The sequence below is a fragment of the Thalassophryne amazonica genome, chromosome 10 (assembly GCF_902500255.1).
Source record: "Thalassophryne amazonica chromosome 10, fThaAma1.1, whole genome shotgun sequence".
Classification (NCBI taxonomy): domain Eukaryota; kingdom Metazoa; phylum Chordata; class Actinopteri; order Batrachoidiformes; family Batrachoididae; genus Thalassophryne; species Thalassophryne amazonica.
The window spans coordinates 95,695,562-95,721,086 of NC_047112.1; positions in this window are offsets into that span (position 1 = coordinate 95,695,562).

The following is a 25,525-nucleotide window of genomic DNA, read 5'->3' on the forward strand; positions in this document are numbered from 1 at the left end:
CGAGACCTCATTTATGTTCTCAGGTTTCGGCTTGCGTTGGGTCTGAGACAGTTTACCTCCACGTCCTTGAATTAGTCTTTGATGCACAAACCCTCAGTAGCACACAGTGATGTTTGTGTTGGACTTCTTTCCATAAATGTGGGTAACCCGTACATTTAACCTCCATGCCAAACCGCTGCAGTCAGTGCCCTCACATCTGCTGTCCATTTTTTCTGATAGTATCACAAGCTTACTCGTGCACACCAACGTTGGAGTCCGCTCACGCTGTTATGCCCTCGGCCATTCTTCACTGCCATTTAGCAAAGCTGCTAAGCTCCATTAAGCAGAAGGGGAATTATTTAGTGCATTTGTTTTCTGTCCTGCAGTATTTGGACAGGACTGGCCACAGGTGCATGCTGAGCCCAGAGACTCAACGCAACATGGCCTGAAATACAGCGTTCTCTGTGGAGAATGTAATAGACCTTCCTAGTGCACCCACTGGGGCCAGTGGTCCTAAGATCAAGGAACAGTGGGAGGCCTTCACTGCATGAGGTGATATGGACCATTAGTATGGGAAATATGCCTTCAGGTCTCTGCAGTGGTTGAATATTGTGTAAGCTCAAAGGTGGAACACTGCATGAGGTGTAAATGCCACCATATTTACTGTAAGTGGAAGACTGTCGTTCCTCATCTGAGGGTGGACTTGGTGACGATTTATTATTTGAATTCAAAAACTGACATTTAGCTTGTTTCAGAGGGGCCTGATGTCCTTTGGAATGTTAGCATTTTCCCATACATGTTGAATTTGAAAGAGTGAATAATAGCATAGTTGTCACCAACCTTATGCTACATATCACTTTAATGTTGACCAGTGAACACTTTATCAATAATAAATCATAAAAAATCTTGCAGAACAAAAACAATGTTATTTTACATATTAGTTGAGTTACGAGTGAAATATATGCTACTATCTATTAAGGCCCTGTCACACCTTGAAGATTTAGCCCGTGTACGCCAACCGTCTTAAAAAAGCTGGCATGCGCTGCTGGTGTACGTTTAATAAATTAATGCAGCTGCCACACATTGACTCTTAACCAGCGTATGCCGACAGCCCCATTTCCACCAAGTGGTTTGGGTCGGTATGGTTCAGTGTGGTGCCAGTCAGAAACACAGTCATTTAACATTATTATTATTATTATTATATATATATATATATATATATATATATATATATATATATATATATATATAATTTAACACTGTCAGTGTTAGTTTTACACTGGTGTATATATATATATATATATATATTGGTGGACCATTTTCATTGTGTACAGAATGCTGATGAGTGGACTGGCTGTGGGAAACGCTGCTGTGAATGAATGGAGTGCTCTGACTCTGTAAATTTTTAAAGCGCCATGTGGTTGCTTTCAGGTTCACTGATCAGACCTGATCAGGTCATCACAGACCTGAATAATGAAACACTGTGATGATCTATACTTTTAAAGCACCAGTCAACCACGATCAGGTGTGGTCTGACCTGAATTAAGTGCTGTGTGATCTGTAGGCACCACCGGATCACAGCGACGGCCCTTTAAAAGTTTAAAGAGCCGCATCACTTCATTCGGCTCTGATCACACCTGATCGTGGTCGACTGGCACTTTAAAAGTTTAAATCATCACATCGGTTCTGTGTGATCAGAGTGGGACACCGGCATTCTCTGAGAAACGCACCTGGAGCACAAAAACCACCGAAGGACTTGCTTTAAAACCTTACGTTTCCAGCCACGGCAGTAAAGTATTTTCAGATGTCATTTTCCAAAATCAGGAGCTTTATATGGGTACATGATGGATTGGACTGAAGCGAACAGGTAATATTTACTCTGTATGTGAATGAAACAGTTGATCCGCATGAGGACTGCAGCTTTCAGCCAATCAGTGGCCAGCATTGATGGATGTAGTTAAACTTATGAGTAAATTACAAGAAAAGTGTGCCAACAATCACAAAACGTACCTACAACTTGTGTCCTGCATGTGCTGGACGTATGAGTCACATACTGGCACTCATTAAAAATTTTCAGCATGCCCAAAATTTTTTAAGGAGGGGGGGGGTGTTGTGTATTTCAAGGTGAGTATGAACACCCAGCCTTGCACTACATTGCACCACTATAAGCAACATGCGCCTCTTGCATTGCTGGGTTTCCCCCCAGTGCTCAAAAGTCAAAGAAACTCAACTTTGACCTCATCACTGAACTTGCCCATGTGGTAACCAATGAAAGATTTACACAATTTCAACAAACGTTACAATAACAGAGGTAAGGTTCAAATGTGTACAGCACATGGAGTTAAATACAGTGGCTTACAAAAGTATTCAGCCCCTTGGTATTTCACACATTTTAATTTATGGCGTTTCAAATACAAAAAGTAATCCAGGCTTCTCAGTATAAAATTTTTTAAAATTATCTTCCTTAAACTCAAACTGAAAGTAAATCTATACAACCTGATATAAATTAATTAAAATATAAAAGCCAAGATGATGGGCTGCATAAGTAATCAGCCCCTTTGGTATAATACCGGTAAATAATGAGTTTTATTGCCAGTTTTCTTCAGACGAGTCGGAATGGATACATGAACATTTCCAAGTCACAGAGTATGTCTTGGACTTTATTTACATCAGTTATGAAGAAATACAAACAGTATAGCACTCTGGTAAATCTGTGTGGAGTAGACAGTTCTGAAAAACTAAGTGACTGTGCAAAAAGGAGAAGAGTGAGGAAAGCCACCAAGACACGTAGGCAACCCAGAAGAAGTTACAGGCTTCTGTGGCTGTGAATGGAGAAATTGTGCACAGTGCAAGTTTTGGATTTTATATCCCCAGTTATACAGCTTCATGATGAAGTGGAGCAGAGGAGGATTTTCTTAAAAAGAAGACCTGAAGGTTCACCTAAAATTTGCCAGAAGGTACATCTGAGATGCAAGCCTGGATTTGATGTTTTAGTGAAAGAAGACCCTCCTCTATACCACTTCATCATGAAGCTGTATAACTGGCTATACAAAATGCAGAATTTGCACTGTGCAATATTTCTTCAATCACAGCCACAGAAGCCTTAAACTTTTTCTGGGTTGTCTGGGTGTCTTGGTGGCTTTCCTCACTGTTCTCCTTCTCGCACAGTCACTCAGTTTTTGAGAACTGTCTACTCCACACAGATCTACCAGAGAGTGCTATATTGTTTGTATTTCTTCATAACTGATGTAAATAATGTTCAAGACATATTCAGTGACTTGGAAATGTTCATGTATCCATCTCCCGACTTGTCTGAAGAAAACTGGCAATTAAACTGATTATTTACAGGTATTACACCAAAGGGGCTGATTACTTATGCAACCCATCATCTTTGCTTTTATATTTTTAATTAATGTATGTCAAGTTGTAGAGATTTGTTTTCAGTTTGAGTCTAAGGAAGATAATTTTAGAAATTTTTATATTGAGAAGCCTGATTTACTTTTTGTATTTGAAATGCCATAAACAAATTAAAATGCGTGAAATACCAAGGGGCTGAATACTTTTGCAGGCCACTGTAAATGAACTGCATTTATATAGCACTTTTCCATCTGCATCAGACGCTCAAAGCACTTTACACACCAGGAGCAACTAGGGGATTAAGGACCTTGCCCAAGGACCCTTAGTGATGTTCCGGTCAGGCTGGGATTTGAACCGAGGATCCTCTGGTCTCAAGCCCAACGCTTAACCACTAGTCCATCACCTCCCCTAAAGAGGAGTTCACCTGCCCTTCTAATTTTCCATGGGTATCTGCTGCAGCTACAGCAGATTAGTCAAGCCTGGTGTTTCTTAGATCGTGATTGGCTGAGCACACCTGACTTAATTAATTTGCAGTGGGTGTAGCAGGCAGAGTTTGAAAACATGCAGAGCAGGTGATCTCCTGGAGCAGTGTTGGTGACCCCTTGGTGTAGAACAAGTCAAGTGATTCACTTTACAATACCTGACCTGTGGGCTCAATTGTAGACCAGTTTTCTGTTGCCACTTCATACAGATGCAGATTTGGTTGACTCTAATGCCTGGGACAATATAGTTAATGTACTCTATCCTGAGTCTATGACGCATGAAACAAATGCAAAATGCAGATACATGTGGAAGCATGTCTGCCCACACAATGCTATTTATGCAGCAAGAAAACTCAGGGCAAACCAAGGAGCAAAGAAGTTGGATTAAGCCACCCATTTAGTCATGGGTTTGCTGTAGGCATAACATAAAATCAACCAACTAAGTGACACCTGTCAAGCCAGAGTGTGCAGAACTCCACAAGTGACAAACTGAATGCGAGAGACTGAACTTAGTTGAGAGTTTTTCTGGTGAATTAATAGATCTAGGATACTGGCAGAATACACAAATGGGCAGTGACCACCAAAGCTCCATGAGGTGGAGCAGTCAATTAGAAACCTGACGTTTTGTATTTTTTAATGAATGATTACACTTATTTCCTTTAATTGTTATTTCAGTTAAGTTTCATTGTGTATGTTACAGAATTTCTTATCTCTGAAAACATGTATATTGTCACCTGCAACAACATATTCAACAATTTTACGGTAGGTTGCATATCGAATAGAATAGTATACAAATAATGAATATTTATTAGCACAATGGTAAGAATATTTGCATGAAGGATGAGGAAAGATGCCTATGTGATAGATAGAGCTTTGTTATTTATTACATACTACATAACGGCTGAGTGGATCCTTGTCATTTGATCTGTGCTTTGTTTGTCACATGACATGGATTATTCATCCCATTTGTGTTGCATTGCATTTAGAGTGCAGCTTGGTTCCAGTTAGAGTGCAAATTGGTTCCATACGTTTGGTACCATTGCACTCTGCACGCGCGCGCACACACACACACACACACACACACACTCACGAGCGTGTGCACACACACAAAACAAATACACTGCACTGTAACCCATCTGGAGGCTGTTAGCAGGAAGTTAGAATGAAAAGCTGGACTAATTTCTCTGTTTTTTCTGGTTTCTCTGGTTGTACAACGACACAAGCGACAATGATTTAATTGAGCTAATTGATGGTGCTAGTTCCTCACTCCAGCCAAAATCATGTCAGCTTTTCATCTGAACAGCTCTTCATGCACCCAGATGGCTTCCAGCGGAGTGGATTTGTTTTGTGTGTGCGTGCGCACGCGCATCGTTGTGTGTCTGTGTGTGTGTGTTATAAGAAGTGTTTTTTTTTTTTTGGAAGTACGAAGTCATCAGCATCACAGGACTACACCAGTGGTGTAGTCTACGTGGAACGCAGGTAGCCGTCGTCTACTCACCTAAAATGATCGGGAATTTCCGTCTACCCACTTCAAATTGCCCCGGGGAACGTGACAGTGTAAATAAAATAAGTGCTTATTGACTGTAATTTTATTTTCTCCCTTTAAAAGACAGCCATCAGGCATCCATCACTGCAGAGTGCACCGTATGTCCCACCCCCGCTCGCTCTGCTAGATAAGAGTTTTAATTGGCTCATAGACAGATGGGGGCGGGGCTACCAGCTAATCAGCGCGAAAGCCGCACACAAACAAGAAGAATGCTGGAGAAAGTATCGATGGTGATTATTACCCGAAAAAATGAAAAGAAAACAGGCCTCGGTTTTAGATTTTTTTTTTCGAAAACGTCCACCTGCTGCTTCAGGGCCGATTGATGAAGTTTGCACCCTGAGTGGAGGAGATAAACCTGGTGCTGTCTGCATTGCTGGTAAGTGGGCTAGCCTACGACAGCTAGTTTTTTATTTGTTCACTAAGCTAATGGGCCTTTCACACTGAATACGTCAGATGCGTCAAAAAATGGTCTAAAAAGCATTATTTTCAATGAGACGCATTGCTTTTTAGATGCTGACGGGAGCGGGCATTGCCGCTTGTCGGCAGGCTGACGTGGACAAAGTTCAAGCCAGTCCAACTTTCTGAGCTGTGACGTACCTTTGCGTTGTCCAATAGGAACGACGCGTCGGGCCAAAACACAGAAGATTAGTGGCAGAAACAGAAACCACTGGTGTAGAAATAAACCACTGGTCTGTACAAAATGGATCGGTGTAGAAATAAACCACTGATCTGTACAAAACAAACGTGTCACAGGACTGCTTATTTATAGAGCAGTTTTCTGAAGAAAAATCCTTGGAAATGTTTTTTGTTGTTTGTTACCTCAGAATTTCTGATTACTGTTAAAAAAGTTTAGAACACTTGTAATTAAAATAGCTAAATAAATCAATAAATGGTTCTTTAGAAACCTTTCATCTGTAAATTAAAACCACCTGTTATTTCAGATTAGATAATTTCTTGTTTAACATAAGGAACCTCTGACATTTATTTTTAGACAAAATAACATGGAAATTTGTACATTTTTTTTTAAGTCTGGTAGATTATTTATATCTCATTTCAACCAGAAAAACAGACACTGTAAATAAATACAAATGTTTATTATAAATGCAACAGGAAATAATTTAACAATGACTGCAGTGATTGTAAAGTAGGATTTCTGTGACATAAACCTCTTGATGAATTTTTTTAATGGTCATTTCAATTTGTAATTTTGACAAAATATGTAATTGCCTTTTAATGTTATCAGGACAGAGTCATTTCTAAAATATGAATTTGAGCACAATAACTGGAGAGCTTCTACTTGTGCAAATGTCTTTGGACTTTGATTCGTGGACATTTTTAGTGATCCGTTCATTTATTGTTAAAATATCAAATGAAACAGCTTTTTAAAAAATAATAGTTTTGCCGGTAATCTACAGATGTCTCTTGAGCTTGAGTCCCATTGGCTGTTGGATAGTGTAGTTTTAAAATGACTGGAATTGGTAAGTGGCATACTCCCAGTAGTTGCATGGTTGTCTTAGTTAGTTAGTTGGTTGTCTTCATACTATACTTTTGTGCCACTGATTTGGCCTACAATGTTTTTGTCATGGGTTGAAAAGGTTTCTGCAAAGTAAAGCATCTACCATATTTTCATTGTATGTGAATTTTCTGGGAGCTAGCTTCTGTCCCGGCTTCTGTCCTTCAGCCTAGCTGCTGTTTTAATGGAACTTAACGTATACTAATACTAGCTTGTTTATACTGGGTAGGTTTCCTTATGGACCACAAAGCCTACAAGTTCCAGTCCCCCGTCTGGACCCGATGATGGACTGTCAATTTCAACAGAGACTGTGGTAGGAGGCGTGAGGCTCTGCAGCCAGTGCATGCTCATGTAGACCTGTGTGTTCTGTTTTGTTTTTGTTTATGTGTCTAAACTGTCCACAAACAACGTGGTGGCATGCAGATTATATGAAGGGTGAATCTTGCAGCTGCTGAATTTGACAGTACAGGCTCATATCCGATACTAAATAGAGGGAGGAAAAGTGAACTCTTGCAATATACTTAGTTGGGAGGCAATAATCTGCTCATTATTGTTAAGGGAACTTTTCTTTCTTAATAACAAGGAGTCACAGTCACTTTTTTTTTTTTTGCGTGACTGTGACTTAAAGTTGTCTTATTTACTGTTAATGCAGTAGCTTGCATATGCTACTTTTGGCTGGATTTAAACATTGTTTATTCCTGGTTTATAACCTGATTAAATTTCTTTGTTAAATTAGGTTTTCAGATGCCAAAAAATAAATGTATTTGATCTTTGTATTTTTTAATCACTCTTTTAGATTTACTGTTGTATACTGTATTTTGCAATTGGTGCAACTTACTTACTTACATTCTGACACATTTCTCACATTTATAGTGGCAAATATAGAATATAAATGATCAGATGGAAAGTATAGATCTATTTGTTGTTATGGTGTTAAAAATGTTAATAACCGGGGGCGCAATGCATGAGGTTGATGACAGACAAAAAACACAGTCTACCCACTTCAAAAATGTAGACTACACCACTGGACTACACGTCACAATTTAGTCTCCTATTTAAAGTTTGTGTTGCACTTTAGCAGCAGTAGAACACCAAAATGTAAGTCCCTTTTCTCTTGTTGATAAATTACTAAAATATCAAATGACAAGGATCTATTTTAGCCGTTATATAAAATAAATAATGAATATTTTTTACATTCTTTCAATGGAACGAATATTTAATCTGGTGAAAGCTGGAACAAACCATTCAACAAGGCAAAGCCGAGCATGTTCCAGCTTTTACCTCATGAAATATTTGTAACCATTGAACTCATAAACATTCATTATTTGTATAACATTAGGCAGGAGTGGGGTTGAGATGGTTCTGTGTTGACTCCACCTGTCAGGTGAGCCACCAACACATTTCTGAGACCAAACTTCATGTGGAAGCACATGTCTGCTTTCCTCAACCCACTGAAAAACTGCAGTAGGAACTTGTCCAGTTCTTTATCAGACAGCACTTCTACAGCCACTGAGGGATTAGTGGTTAGCACTGATGCCTCACTGCAAGAAGGTCACTTCCCACCCTTTCTTTGTGGATTTTGCATGTTCCCCACGTGTCTGTGGGGGTTTCCTCTGGGCACTCTGGTTTCCTCCCGAAATCAGAAACATGCTTATTTAGGGTCTGCTCCTTTCTTTGCCCCTGACCAAGGCAGCGTCTCTACATCTGGAGTTGGTGCCTGGACACTGGATTGTGTCTAACTGTAATTACACTCACTCATCACTCATCTTCAGCGGCTTATCCAGGATCGGGTCGTGGGGGAAACAGCTCCAGCAGAGGATCGCAGACTTCCCTTTCCTGGGCCACATTAACCACCTCTGACTAGGGGTTACCAATGCGTTCCCAGGCCAGTGACGAGACATAATCTCTTCACCTAGTCCTGGGTCTTCCCCGGGGTCTGCTCCCAGATGGACGTGCCTGGAACACCTCCCTACAGAGGTGCCCAGGGGGCATCCTTACCAGATACCCAAACCACCTCAGCTGTGTTGGGGAAGTGTCGTGACACGGACCCACAACAGGGGGCGTTAATGAAGGGACAATGGAATAGCCAAAAAGTAACAATTTAATGTTGTGAAGATGCACAACGTAATACAGACAGATACAAATATGCGTTATATCAATCCGACAAAAGGTGACGTGTGGCAGGCTCGAAGATAGGAGACGTCCGGTGCGAGAAGAGCCGGATCCCACACAGCCCCCACCACCAACGGACCTGAAGAACACCGGAGCCGCCAAGCCCTGCGCCCCAGGTGGCCACTGTCTTCAGCAGTCAGACCCGGTACTGCTGGCAAAAAACAGAAACAGTTCTGGATGAGTGTGAGTTCGCACACTCAGTAATCCCACAGTCTGTGTTCAGTAAGGAGGGAGAACCTCCACCTCCAGTCACACACTCGTGCAGCTCCTGTCTAACCACTTATCTGGTTGGGGTGTGAAGCGAAGCCATCGCTGATCACACCAAACGCCAATCCCACAGATAAGGCAACACCCACAGGAAAACGGCTGCAAAGAAGTTCAGACTATTAGTCAGTGTTAAGTGTAGCAGAGAAATTACCTGTATGGTAGAAGATTTCTCGGCGAGGAGGTAGAGTTGCAGTCCGGTCTTTGCAGTGGTGGTGATGGGTGACAGCTAGTGTTGATAGGTGACAGCTGTCACCTCCAGCGGCTCCGACGCCCTCTCGTGCTTGGAGCCCGCACTCCAAGCACGGCGCCATCTGGTGGTGGGGAGCCAGCAGTACCTCCTCTTCAGCAGCCCACACAACAAGCTGGCTCCTTTCAATGTGAAGGAGCAGCTCTAATCTGAGCTCCCCACGGATGACTGAGCTTCTCAGCTTATATCTCCAGGAGACACCAGTCACCCTCCTAAGGAAACCCATTTCAGCCACTTGTATCCACGATCTAGTTCTTTCAGTCATGACCCATTGCTCATGACCGAAGGTGAGAGTAGGTGAGAACAATTGAGACCTTCGCCTTTTGGCTCAGCTCCCTTCTTGTCAAAACAGTAGAGTAGAGCGAATGCAATACCGCCCCTGCTGCGCGGATTCTCCAGCCAATCTCATGCTCCATTGTCAGTATAATTAGGACAGGTTAAATGCAGAGGACAAATTTTGTTGTATGTATGTATGTACAATGACAATAAAGGCCCTCCTTCTTCTTCTGAAGATGTCTCTGAGAACACTGCGGCTGGTGCATTTATCATCCTCACATCATGTATGTGTAATGTATTATAGAAGACATGCCATACTGAATTTTCATGTAAGTATTTTTATGAAAAGCTAATGGAGAAATGTGAAATTGAGTGGAACAGATGGGAGAAAAAAATGCACGGCAGATACTACAAAAAAATGTGCGGTAGTGATGTCACCTATACAATGGAACAAATTATGACGTTGACGTGCCATACACTGCCAATCAAATGACAAGGATCGACTACTTATAGGTGTTATATATGAGTAGAATAAAATAAAATAGAATAAATAGCAGCTGTTTTCATAAACACCTTCAAATGATCTCTAGCACATGTCATCATCCCACCCCAGCTAAAGTCATCTACTACCATCCCTGTCCCAAAACAGCCTGCTGCGGACTCTCTAAGTGATTCCAGACCTGTTGCACTCACTCCAGTCACCATGAAGTGTTTTGAGAGACTCAGCATCCCTCCCACACTTGATCCACATTTATCTCCATACAGAGTAAACGGGTCCACAGAGGATAACATTGGTCTTGCTCTCCACACTGCAGTGACTCATCTGGAATACAGAGGACACTACATATGGGTGTTTTTCATTGATCACAGCTCTGCCTTTAATACATTCAGACATTTAGACTCATAAAGTGTCTCATGTGGGCCTCCCCATTCACACCTGCACCTTAATCAAAGACTTTCTTACAGACCTTCCACAAACCAGCACCGGCTCACCACAAGGCTGTGTGCTGATCCCAGTTCTATACAGAGTTTATACCTACAAATGCATACACTTCATACTGCCAACTCAGTTATTAAATTTGCGGATGACGCCACTGTGGTTGGACTCATCTCAGGAGGAGGAGAGTCTGCCTACGGAGATGAGGTTCAGACACGGGCAGTAATGGTGCTCAGAAGGCAACCTGACACTGAACACCAAAAATATATATGTGTAAATAAATAAAGAACTCATTTTAGACTTCAGGAAGTGCAGAACAGACCTCCATCAGATTTTTATTAATGGAGACTGTGTGGAAAACATCCACAGCTTTAAATTTATGAGGATCCACATTTCAGATAAACTGTGGTTCACCAATACTACGGTTGCTGTGAAGGTACAGCAACGTCTGTTTTTCCAGAGAGTGCTCAGGAAAAACATTGTGAATGGAAAGCTGTTTTTTGGCCTTTTACTGTTCCACAAACAAGAGTGACCTTACGTACCGCTTCACAGTGTGGTACGCTGGATACTCAGCAACAGACATGGAAGCTTTACAGAGGGTAATCAGCACGGCACCAAGCATCACCAGCTGCCCTCTTCCCTCACTCCAGGACACTGCAAACAGCCACTACCTCTCTAGAACCAAAACCATTGTCAGTGACTGTTCTCACCCAGGTCACCACCTGTTTCACCTCCTGCCCTCAAGCAGGTGCTACAGGTCATTAAAAACTCAGACCACCAGAGATTTTCCAAGGCTATTCGCATTCTAAATAAACATACAGAATGAAAACAGTCCTAGTAACCCTCTAACTACATCTTTTTACCCCTCAGCCCCAACGGATATTGTCGTCACAACTGATGTCCGTCTGTCTCTCCATCCAAATATTTTTTTGTTTCTGGATGTGAACTGAAGACCTGGTGTAGGTATTGATCTGAACTTTGTATGATGAGTCTGGGCAATTTTGAATCCCATTTCCAGATGTGACTTAAGAGTCACTGGAGGAATTAGTCTGAAATTTCTGTGGTAGGTCTTTGTTGGATAGAGGAAGATGACAATTGAACACCAGCCACCAAGATGGCTGCTGACGGTCATTTTAAATTTCATATTCAATCATTAACTCAAAAATGCCATCATGGATAATCAACACCTTTGCTCTGGATGTTCAGGCTAGGTAACCACAAAAGCAATTTGGTTTTGGCCATGCTCCCATATCTGGTACAGCCACCACAGTTTTGAATTTCATTTCTGAATGATAACTAAAGAATCGCTGAAGGAACTGGTCTGAAATATCAATGGTAGACCTAAGAATCACCATCTCTTGTTAAATTTTCAACTCTTGGTTGCACAATGCAAGTTGAAAAATGGTTAATATTGTGGTTTCAGTCAGTGATTGGTACCATTCCAACTGTTTCAACTCAGACATCTCACACCTTCAACTATAGGAGGGGCTAAAGAGTTCTGCTCATGACAGTGAATCTGTTTTTGATCTGAACAACACAACTGTGATCTGTGCAATAATATATGGTACTGTCCATTCTATGGAACAAAACAGGCAAATACATACACACCACAAAAACCAGCTCAAACAAAGAAAAAAAAAAGAGAAAGTTCTCACAGGCAGTAGTGTAATTTGCAAAACTTTTTGCAATGGAAAAACTATGGACCTGGTAACATGGCTCCAACACCACAACAATGTATTTTGGAACTGAGTATGTGGATTATTTTAAGACATTTTCTGCTTTGAAAGCCTCTTACATGCCAATCATGATACAATTATGCAATGCAGGATTTATCAGTTATTTGTGCTGCATGTGTGACAAGATTTTCATGGAGGAAGCAGACAATAAGGAAGTATTTTTCGGCTTTGCTCGCTGACAATGACTGCCACATATCAACAAGGTGAGAAGCTGGATCCATGTTCTTGAATGAATTGAAAACTGTACTATCCAAGTAGGAATAATAGTATTAGTTGTAACTGTTAAATGAAACAGTCACATCAGTGACTGAGATCCATGCTCCAGCACATTTGCGATTCCACTATATGTGTACCACACAGCACGTCTGCAAGTGGGTACTCACACTTGCCAAATGAATTGGACTTTTAGTGTCCAAAATATGCTCAGGCATGGTATGGATCACCTCATGTGAGTATGCCCTTAATAGACTCGTGTTTTAGTCTTCATAGCTTGATGGCACTGTGGTTCAGGGGTTTCCTCAGTGCAGCACAGTCCTGGATCAAACGTGGCAGTTACTGGCAAGAGATTGTCCATGTGGAGTTTGCGTGTCGTTTCTGTGTCTGCACAAGTTTTTGTCTCCCGCAGTCCAAACACAATTTGTTATCCATGTGATGGTTTAAAATGTCTGCAGTGTACCTGCCCTCTTGTACATCATAGGTAAGCTCCAGTATTATATGGAATAAGTGGGAAGAAACAATGGATGGTTTTAATTCATGACGTATGCCTTAATGGGGGTCCTGCAGAGGTCAATATGTGTTTGAAAGTGTACAGCCAAGTGATTCAAATAAAGTATTATCTTCAAAGCTTTCAAACATTTCAGTAGCATCTGCTTTTCACCGTGACATCTCTGGAAATCATAAGCAATTTAAATTATAGTTTATCCACGTGTCATATAGTTTTCAAAACAAATTGTAATTCTAGAAAGCAAAGGTATAAACTCTGGCCCCATTTGTCAGGCTGCTTGGCAGTGTTACGGGAACTGGATGCTTCAGAGGGGCCTTGTTTGGAGTTTGCCTTTGTATGACGAGGTTATGTTTAGAGCTGTGAGCATGCTTAAGCCCAGGTCACTTCTGCAACAGCTTTGATTCTCCGTCTTTGTTCTCCAATCAGAAACGTGTTTCAGTTTGAGTTTCATTAAAATCACGTCTTGAAATTGGATCCGTCCCTTTGTACACCCGCCGAACAGGAACAGTGTGCAACATAACTGGAAGCAGATCATCCCAGTCTTCATCAATGGACTGGGGTATGTTTCTCTCTTTCTCTGTGTATGTGTGTGTGTGTGTGTGTGCACGCAAGCATGGTACCTATGTTGCTGAGTGTTTGTTCAATGTACGCTTTTTTGTTTAAAGTACCACTCTTTCTGTGAACCACATTGCATAACCCAGCAGCAACATTTATTCCATGTGCATGACATCATTTACCCCTCAGACATATTAATGATTATTTCATTCTCTCCTCCTGCCAGAGAAACACCCACATCATTTACCCCTCAGACATATTAATGATTATTTCATTCTCTCCTCCTGCCAGAGAAACACCCTCATCTCTAAGTGAACACAGTAGCACACTTAGCATAGACGTTCCACAGGAAACAGGCACTGTCGCTGCCCTCTAAACCACCAGTGTAACAAGTGCTCCACAATGTGTGAGATTTCATGCCTCACTAACAGCGGATTGCTCGAGCATCCTCTCATGCATGTCACAAAGCGTATCATCCTCGTCAACTTAAGCCGGGTTTCACTTTTCTGACCTTACATAAGGAGCCCCAGCTAGCAAATAAGGTGTTAAACACCCGGAATGTGGGACATACAGAAAATTGCTACCATTTTGATCTTTCTTTATTCTCCATCTACTGGGGAAACTGATCCCCCCATGTCAGGGAGGAATGTGTCCAAAATGCATTCATTAGCCCAGAGCTATTGTGTAGAAATCTGTCTCCTTTTTCACATCATTACCGGAGCTTCACAACCAGGCCTCGTGGGAAAGGGAAAGTGAGCAGAGAAATGTCTCAGCAACGCATGTAGGGAAGAGCTTCCAGATGTGACATGTTAGCATCAACGACACTCAGCGACAAGGTCGAGGAGGGACTGACTGACAGGTTCTCACCGAGAATGAGAAGATCACTCAAGGAGAGAGACAGAGACGAATTTGGGAAAACTCATGTTGTCAAGTGAATCAGTCTACCAGGTTTATGTGCAAGTGGTAGTGACAAAGATCAGGTTTTTTAATGCATTAATCAGACTACATCTGGTTTGGTGGCTGTCTAGATGGGTGTTAGAAAGGATTGTGGAAACCAGTGGGTTAGGTGTTTTTGTTGGTGAGGAAAGGTTGGCTGATCTTGATTGTATGTGATGCTGTGATCTTTGCAGAATCAGTGGATGTCCTGATTGTACTACTTGAGAAGCTAAATGAAGAATCAGAGTGTCTGGGTTTGAAGTTGTCCTGGATCTAGACTGAGATTAACTTCAGCCATCAGAAGTGTATCTGAATGCTGTTAAAGCAAGACATTCACTTATTTTGTCACCTGGGCAGAGCTTATATAGTCATGAGGCCCCTGGTCAGAGACCCTTGGAGATGTTGACACATTTGCAAGAGAAGCTGATGCTTCTGGTGACCTAAAGCTATGGCTGGATATCTTTGATAGTGGGTCTCTTTGGAGGATACCTGGGTACGGCTGGATTTTTATTTTTTATGTCAAATGAATGGTGACTTAGGGAGCCTCAGATGAGGTCTCTCACTTGTACGGTGAGAGAACATTAGCTATGGCAGTTTGGTCATTTGGCATGATTGTCTGGGCAAGATCCAGCATGCAAGTGCCTCAGTGCTGATGACACCAGTGACAGGAGAAGGCCAATTAGATGCCCAATTTTCACCCAGCTATGGCAGATAGGTGTTTAATTTTGGGGATAGGGATGGAGTAGTTGTCTGCCTGGGTGGTTGCTGTCTTGAACTCAAGACAATTATGTAATGTAGTGTAGTGAATGTGCCAATATACAGTACCAGCACATGCTCAGAGACCTGACCGGATGTGAACAATATCAAATGAGTGTGTCATAATTGGAAAGGGTGTATTTTATGAGCATGCTGGTGGATTAGACACATTTGGTCTGTTCATCAGTGTTGTTGTGCATTTTTTACTGTTGACTCCTGTGCATACACAGAAATAATGTGAACTACAGATCTGTAAGCCTCTTAGTTGATTACATCTATTATATATCATTGGCGTTAAGTCTTTTGTGATTTAGTACCTGGATTAATACACTGGTTAACTGTTGTGGGCTGGGGTGTTTGGCTGGCTTGGTTTTTGTTTTCTGTTTCTCCCACCAGGTGGTATGCATTCAGGACTGAGTGGCTGAGCATTAGGACCTCACCCTGAACACCTGAGGCTTGTTTTCACGTGCAGGTCATCAGGACTCACAGCTGTGGTGTATTTTGTCTTGATCAGAGATTGCTGCATTTAAACCTTGAATGCACAGTGTGTGATTGCCAGAGACTCGACCTTGTGAGCAGACGTGTGAGATCAACGTCAGGAGAACAATCTCACCATCATGGACACAGAGACCGCTCCAGGTTTGACACCACAGTCTGTGAAGGAGGATTGGGTGAGGTCTCACGCTCTTCAGCACACTTCCTGAGGTAATTTGGTTTTGGTGACTTTTATGAAGTAATGACAGTGGATTTGGTGTCCCTCACACCTTGTGTTAGTGAGCTGTCACGTTATGCTAATTGTCTAATCAACTTCTGCTGCAGTGGAGATTTGAACTGAGTTGTTCCGTGCCTGCAGGGTGAGAAGCTGATGTATAGATTTAAGCCAGGAAGTGTTTGCTGATTGCGTGCACCTTTGAGTTGTGTCTCTCTGTGTGGAGTTGGACTCACCTCCATGTTTTCTTTCTTCACAGACTTGGTTTGTCGCGGCCACCTGGGGGGTGTCGGCGGGGTCCCTGGGTCCGAACTGCTGTGGCTCCGGACCGTTTGCGCTGTTGAGAGCGCGCCGTGTTTCCACCTTACCAGACCGCGGACTTTTTAGTTGTTTAGCACTTCACCCACTGTTATGTTTATTAAATTCTGTTACCTTTTGAACCGTGCTCTGCTTATTTTATACTGGGTCCTTTCAAACGCTGGGTCGGTGCTCCGACTGCGTCCGAAACATAACAGTTAACCTCTGTTTTGAAGAGCCCGGCAGGTATGTTTAAACATACAAGTGACAACTGTGATGTACACTCAACAAAACTATAAACGCAACACTTTTGGTTTTGCTCCCATTTTGTATGAGATGAACTCAAAGATCTAAAACTTTTTCCACATACACAATATCACCATTTCGCTCAAATATTGTTCACAAACCAGTCTAAATCTGTGATAATGAGCACTTCTCCTTTGCTGAGATAATCCATCCCACCTCACAGGTGTGCCATATCACGATGCTGATTAGACACCATGATTAGTGCACAGGTGTGCCTTAGACTGCCCACAATAAAAGGCCACTCTGAAAGGTGCAGCTTTATCACACAGCACAATGCCACAGATGTCGCAAGATTTGAGGGAGTGTGCAATTGGCATGCTGACAGCAGGAATGTCAACCAGAGCTGTTGCTCGTGTATTGAATGTTAATTTCTCTACCATAAGCCATCTCCAAAAGCGTTTCAGAGAATTTGGCAGTACATCCAACCAGCCTCACAACCGCAGACCACGTGTAACCACACCAGCCCAGGACCTCCACATCCAGCATGTTCACCTCCAAGATCGTCTGAGACCAGCCACTCGGACAGCTGCTGAAACAATCGGTTTGCATAACCAAAGAATTTCTGCACAAACTGTCAGAAACCGTCTCAGGGAAGCTCATCTGCATGCTCGTCGTCCTCATCGGGGTCTCGACCTGACTCCAGTTCGTCGTCGTAACCGACTTGAGTGGGCAAATGCTCACATTCGCTGGCGTTTGGCACGTTGGAGAGGTGTTCTCTTCACGGATGAATCCCGGTTCACACTGTTCAGGGCAGATGGCAGCCAGCGTGTGTGGCGTCGTTTGGGTGAGCGGTTTTCTTATGTCAGTGTTGTGGATCGAGTGGCCCATGGTGGCGGTGGGATTATGGTATGGGCAGGCATCTGTTATGGATGAAGAACACAGGTGCATTTTATTGATGGCATTTTGAATGCACAGAGATACCGTGACGAGATCCTGAGGCCCATTGTTGTGCCATACATCCAAGAACATCACCTCATGTTGCAGCAGGATAATGCACGGCCCCATGTTGCAAGGATCTGCACACAATTCTTGGAAGCTGAAAATGTCCCAGTTCTTGCATGGCCGGCATACTCACCGGACATGTCACCCATTGAGCATGTTTGGGATGCTCTGGACCGGCGTATACGACAGCGTGTACCAGTTCCTGCCAATATCCAGCAACTTGGCACAGCCATTGAAGAGGAGTGGACCAACATTCCACAGGCCACAATTGACAACCTGATCAACTCTATGCGAAGGAGATGTGTTGCACTGCATGAGGCAAATGGTGGTCACACCAGATACTGACTGGTATCTCCCCCCAATAAAACAAAACTGCACCTTTCAGAGTGGCCTTTTATTGTGGACAGTCTAAGGCACACCTGTGCACTAATCATGGTGTCTAATCAGCATCTTGATATGGCACACCTGTGAGGTGGGATGGATTATCTCAGCAAAGGAGAAGTGCTCACTATCACAAATTTAGACTGGTTTGTGAACAATATTTGAGGGAAATGGTGATATTGTGTATGTGGAAAAAGTTTTAGATCTTTGAGTTCATCTCATACAAAATGGGAGCAAAACCAAAAGTGTTGCGTTTATATTTTTGTTGAGTGTATAAAAAAAAGTGCAGTTACCAATATATTGTTGAGACGTGGACACTAAACAGTGACCCAGTGATGACTAGATGATTTTGGTACTAGGTCTCTTGAGAGAATCCTTGGATGCCACCGGAATTCCATTGCATCAAACCAGTGGTTATTTCAGGAGTCTCAAATGAAATGCCTGAGGACTCTTGCAACTGCAACAGGCCAATGACATGCCCACATTTCACCTAGCTGTGGCAATTAGATGGCTACTTTTAAGAAGTGGGAATGGACCATTTGTCTGCCTGGGTGATTGCTTTCCAGGCAGTGGTCGATGTGGCAATGTATGGCATCAGTGCATGCTCCCAACCTGACCTGACCACTTACCTCCTCTTCAAGATACCAGATATCAATTTCTTTCCCTCATGGACATTTTTGTGTGAAGTGTTGCCATTGTGTGGTTTCATTGAATTCTAGTAATTGGTTAAGGTAACGCTGTGCTTACAAGGCCCACTGGCAAACAGTCAGATGCACAGTGTTTCTGATACACCCTCCTAGTCCATGGGCCAAGCAGGTTTTCGGTACCGGTTAAGGGGACGAAAAGACACTTAGAATCCAGCCTCATTGTACCATGGCCTACACAAAAATGTATGATAACCATCCCAGGGTGGTAGCTGTAGCCAGGTAGGGGTCAGTGAATAATTACACAGAGGTCAAACTTTAAAAATGCTCCAATCATGTTGAAATCTGTATCACATTGCTTGTCTGATCATAACAATTCCACAAAGGTATACAAGTAGTTTGGACTATCTATGAAGGAATGTTCTGGAGTTATGGGGTAAAAACAGCAAAAATGGTGACAAAGGTCAAGTTCAGTTTGTACCAGGGTCAAAATTTAAAGTTGCTCCAATTTCAGTAAAAAAATGATGCTAATTATTATTTGGGTTAATAGGGTTCTAATAAGGTATAGTTTGCACCATGTGTCATGCTTAGTTTTCATATTACAGGGTAACGTATGTCACATGTCATAGAATCCAATGGATGTTTACCTTTACTCTGGAGACCAAACATTCAGCACAGTCAAAACTATTCCATTTATTAATCCTTTTATTTCAACCAATAATTTGCATCATTTTTTACTGAAATTGGTGCAACTTTAACTTTTGACCCCTGTACAAACTGAAACTGACCTTTGTCACCATTTTTGCCGTTTTTACCCCATAACTCCACAGCCGATCTGCTCTGTGTCAGCCTGATCCCGTCAGATCTCAGAAGCTAAGCAGTGCGGGACCTGGTTAGTACTTGGATGGGAGATGGGAACACCAGCGGCTGTGTGTGTTTCTCCAGGTAACACTGGAGTTGCGTCAGGAACGGCATCCAGCGTAAAACCTATGCCAAATATCAATGCGGATCTGGTTGTATCCACTGTGGTGACCCCAAACACAAAAAAACATGAGCAGCCGAATGGACAACCAACCCCATAACTCCAGAACATTCTGTCTATGCCTTTTTGGAATCGTTATGATCAGACAAGTAATGTGATATAGTTTTCAACATGATTTGAGCATTTTTAAAGTTTGTCCTCTGTGTAATTCTTCATACCCTGGGATGGCTATCATACATTTTTGTGTAGGCCATGATACACTGAGGCTGGATTCTAAGTGTCGTTTCGTCCGTTTAAGTGGTACGAATTAGATCAAAATTGATGACTGGCTCATGGACTATCCCAAACCTTTGCTTGTTGGGGTATAATAAGGCAAGACTGGAAGAAAAAAACAGCGTTGTGGCACCATTGCAGACCTGGCAAATCATTGCAGGAGAGTTGCTGGGTGCCAGCGCCTCCCATTTTATGGTCACGACAAACCTCCAGTCTGGAGTCAAGTCAATGTTGCAGTGGGTGTATGGAGAGTAAGAACTTCAAAGAGATGCACATGCAACCTTTAATCACACAAGGGTTGGAGCATTTCAATCAGTTTATTTATACATGTTGAGTCTGGTGAATGTGTTATCTTTGAGTGCCCATTAGTGTACAGATACACAATAGCATTTGTGCATACCAACACGTCTGTGAGCCATATGGAATGATCTGTACCCACAGAAAGGGGAAGTGCAGCTGCAGAATTCCTGAACAGAAGATCATTTCTTGCAGCAGCACACCTCACTGGGGCACAAACATGTGGTTGAAAGCTGGGTGCACCGGAGTGCCTTGGAACATCACACACTTGACTGATATGAGAGATTTGCGACTGGCACTGTACACATACCTACAAATTTGTACCCGGTTTTTAAATCTTTATTCATTTGGGAGATCTGGGTAAAATGGCAGAACAGAGAGAGTCCCAAAGGAGAAAGACAGGCATCAAATGGCTGATATACGAGGTCTATTAGATAATAAACCGACCCTTTTATTTTTTTTTTTATCTATATGGATTTGAATGACGTGCGATTACACCAATCATGCTTGAACCCTCGTGCGTGAGTTTTTTCGGCCTTGAGTGAGATGTAGTCCCGCCCTCTCGGCTGAATTCCTTTGTTTCACACGTTGCTCGAGACGGCGCGCGTTGCTTTATCAAAATTTTTTCTGGACCTGTGAGGAATATCCGAGTGGACACTATTTGAGAAATTAAGCTGGTTTTTGGTGAAAAGTTTAACGGCTGATGAGAGATTATGGGGTGTTTCTGTCGCTGTAAGGACTTCCCACGGAGCAGGACGTCGTGCAGCGCTTCCAGGCGCCGTCGTCGGCCTGTTTCGACCTGAAAACATCCTAATTTAAGGCTTAATTCACCCAGGACATCGTGAGAGAACAGAGAAGATTCAGAAGAGGCCGGCATGAGGACTTTATGCGGACATTCCACTGTTTAAGGACATTTTGTAATGAAAGACGTGCGCGCAAATTCGCCGAGTCGTTTCCGTGATGACTCGGCAAATCTATGTGCGCCGCGACAGGAAAAACACCTCCGTGTTGAAAACCATTTGTAAAATTCACGCGGCTTTTGATGGCTTTCAACAAGTGAGTAACTGAGAAATTGTTTAACAGCTTGGGCATGTTCCAACTTGCCCGTTAAGGTTTCCAACACGGAGGTGTTTTTCCTGTCGCGACCCCCCGCGGTCGGGTCCGACCCGACATGCGAATCTGCCCGCACGTTCTTTCATTACAAAATGTCCATTAACAATGGAATGTCCGAATAAACTCCTCATGCCGACTTCTTCTGAAAGTTCTCTGTTCTCTGACAACTTACTTGGTCAACAGAGCCTGAAATGTGGAAGTTTTCAACTTGAAACGGCGAGACGCTGCCGCCACGAAGCGCAGATCGCCGTCAGGTGCCGTGGGCCGTCCTTAAAGCGACACTACCAGACCAAAATCTCTCATCAGCCGTTAAAATTTTTACCGAAAACCAGCTGAATTTATCGAATGGTGTCCACTCAGTTGTGCCTTACAGTTTTGAAAAAATTTTGATCAAACAAAGCAGCAGTCACTGAGCCATTCCTAAACAATGAAAAAACGATGAGAGGGTGGACGACTCCTCACTCAAAGACTGCCCACAGGCGAATGACGTAACCGACAGGCGTGAAAAAACTCTCGCATGCCCACGAGGGTTCAAGCATGTCTGATGTAATCACATGTGATTCAAATCCATATGGTTTTTGAAAAAAATAATAAGGTCGGATACTTTTCTAATAGACCTCGTACACAGTGCAAGCGCTACACACCATGATATAAATGAAAAAAAGTAAATATACGTATGTCTGTAATGGTGTTTCTGACTATGTATGACTTTAGGGCCCCTTCACACAGAAGTTTGGACGAAGTGCACACTCATGTGCAAACTGTGTAATGTCGTCCCTGCTTCCAACGCCTCGTACACCTGTTGCTACAACTATGAGCACACACAAGTGCCTGAAAGACAGAGTGTACGCTGTGCAAACCCATCGCACCTTCTCGCGACAGGTGCCGGCCAAATTCCAGGTGACACGTGCAAACATCTAACACCACTCACATGGCACTTAGAAAATGTGTGGCCAGTCGCACATAGACAAACAACTGCCCACTGTGAGGCACGTGTGTCTGTTTGTTGTTATCAAGTGGACATAAATAAAAACATATATCACTGTGGCGACGTGCTGCAGCCAGCGTACACGGCGCACACATGGACAGGCTGCTCCCAGGTTGAAACAGACCGTCAGATCAGAACACGCAGCAGGCGATCTCACTGTCACGCCACCCACGTGAGCTCTGTTCCACATTATGTGGTGTCCTGCGGCACGTCGTCCACAAGACACGTGTGCGTGGCGGTTGGAGACGTGCCAGTAGATGTGGACATGAATGAGATGAGCGACCTGCTTCTCATTCATGCCATTTCATGACTGTATGTCTGTGACCATGGGTCATTTACAGAGGAACAGACGGATCTTATTTGTATTGGTTGCTTGATAAATGCGGTGTTTTTAATATGGTCTGGGATTTTAATTTTTTTGTAATACTTCCATGCCCTTCCTGATATGTGGCAGATTCCAGCAACTTTCAAAGAACAGCTCTGTAGCTCAGTGGTAAAATCTCTCACTGGTAATTAGAGCCTTTGGACGGCTCGGGTTCACATCATGTGGGTCGTATGATTGTTTTTGTTTTTTTTCCACATAAGCGGTGCAATGAGGTTCCACATGTACCAGCTGCTTTTATTTTTTATTTCTTCCACATAAGCGGCACCACGTACTGCACCTGGCATTGTTCCTCCTCGAAAGGCATCGCCACATGCACGAACTCTCGCACCGGGTTTGTGCACGCCTGCCCGCCGGTGCAATGGTTCGTGGTGCGTTAATTTCGAACTGTTTTGCACTGTTTCGCTGTAATCGACCAGACATCAGCCAAACTTCGCAGTATGTGTGAAGGGGCCCTTAACATGTGACATCTGGGTGACTTCATTTTGAAGTCCTTCATACCAATGAATCAAATGTTTTGCTGACATGGACCAAGTTTTCTTTGACCTTTGACCAAACTATTCCAGAATCTAATGACCTCTTGATATCTATCCAAATATTCCCACCAACATTGAAGGAAATACATCCAGCCATATTTGATTGATCTTGTCCATACTTATGTAATCATTTCATTATTGTTTAAAGGTGCTAATTGAATTCATAGATCCCTGAAACATGGGGATATACACTCAAATTACTTGTCTGTGATGAATCATGAAGGTGTTTTCTGCCTTTTCTGGATTTGGTGGCCATCTTGGACACCACCTTTTAAATTCAACGTTTCTATTTTGTCAGTGGGAGGGAAGCAGTAATATTTTTTTTACAACCCTTTTGGGATGAAAACATTCATTCAACCTACTAACCCAAATTGATTCCAGTCAGTCATCCTGCCGAGGAGACGCTCACAAAAAGTCTTTGATACTCATTTTCTAGAGCTGTGGACTTTGAACCGCCTCAGCTGCTCACGCACTTAGTTCAACCAAATCAAGACTGTACAGAGAAGAGACGACAGGCACTTCATCCTCAACTCCTTTAATTTTTGAAAGTTTTTTTTCAGAGTGTGCTGAGCCGGCTCTCTGTAGAGGAGTAAGAGGCTGTGACAAGCAAAATACACATGCAGCTACAGTCAAGGCTGTTTAAAAAACAAACAAACAAAAATCTGGCTGCAGGGGTGCACAGCAGTTGCATTTCTTCTACTCAGACTGTGATTTTACAAGTCCATCAAAATTAATGCAGTTATCTCTAAAAACAAATCACCATGACCCAAAATAACACAAACAAATTAATCTTCAGTTCTCATGTGTGCTGAACCTTGGGGGTGGGGTAGTCTGTGTGAATCATGGATCAACTATTATCCATTACACCAGACAGACAAAAATGTTTGCTCAATATGCAAAATTACATATTTTGATTTTGGACATTTATTGTACATTGGTCTACAATTCACAACATATTGTTGTGTGTTGGGGGTGTGGCTGGATGTTTTGGTGTTTTTTTCTTTTCTTTGCTCTTCAGGTGGCATGAGAACTGATTTGTTTGTGGAGAAGGTGCTGGCTGAAGAATCCTCACCCTCATCAACATCATGTGTAGCACCTGTGACTGGTGCTCACATGCAACCTTAAAGACTTTCAGCTGAAGCAGATAATTGGATGGCGTTCTGCATTTAAGGCATGTGTGATTCAAGCAGGACTGCCGGGAACTCGACCTTGTGATGTCCGTTTGTGAGACGCTGAGGACAGCGCCTGGGTTTGACACATCGAGCCCGTGAAGCAAGGAAGGGTGAGGACACATGCTGTCAGCACACATTAAAGGTGATTAAGTGTTTGACTAATTGTTGATAGTAACTTGGTGTTTTGTTACACAGTATACTGGAATTGTGATGAGAATTGTGCAGTTTGCTTCTCACTGCTGTGGCGTGCAGGATAAGTGATCCTCCACTTGTTGTGAGAAGCTGCTCATTTGCATAAAGTTAAAAAATACAGACCTGAATGTGTTGCTGATAGCGTGTGTCTTTTGAAAGATATTGTTGTAACTGCTGACTTACCTCACCTCTTCTTTGCTTCACAGAGAGTCAGTTTGTCGTGTCCACCTGGGGGGTGTTTGTCTGGTGGTAGTGGGTCCAGGAACGCCGGGCTTCTATCCTTTTGGGCACTTAAGAGCGTGCCAACAGTCACTCCACCAGAAGGACGTTCTTTTAGTTTTGTACACATTATTATACACAGGTGAAAAATAAATTGTTTCTGTTGTTGGAACCGCTTTCTGGTTATTTTTAGCGCTGGGTTCTGTCTGACGCAGGTTATGTGTCAACTCGCGTCGACACATAACACATATATTACTTTTGTGACCCAAACACTAATAGTTCATCTGCATTTTCTAAAAATGCATTTCATATTTTCAGTTTTTGAGCTGTTATTTCTCTATACAGTGTTCTAGGCAAATATATGACATCAAAATAAGAAGAAATATGGAGCACCATTAAAGTCCGTATAAATGGTTTGCTTCAAAACTACCTGTGGGCTCACTGTTACCATTTGCTGTGTTTATTGTTTTTTGTCGTACCACTGCTGTGACCACACATAAGCACCTCACTTTCCCTTTCAGAAATGTTTATTTTCCTGTTCTTCATCTCGGCAGCTATAATAAGTATGTTTCAGGCTTCATGTGTATGTTTAAATATTCATGAGGTGTT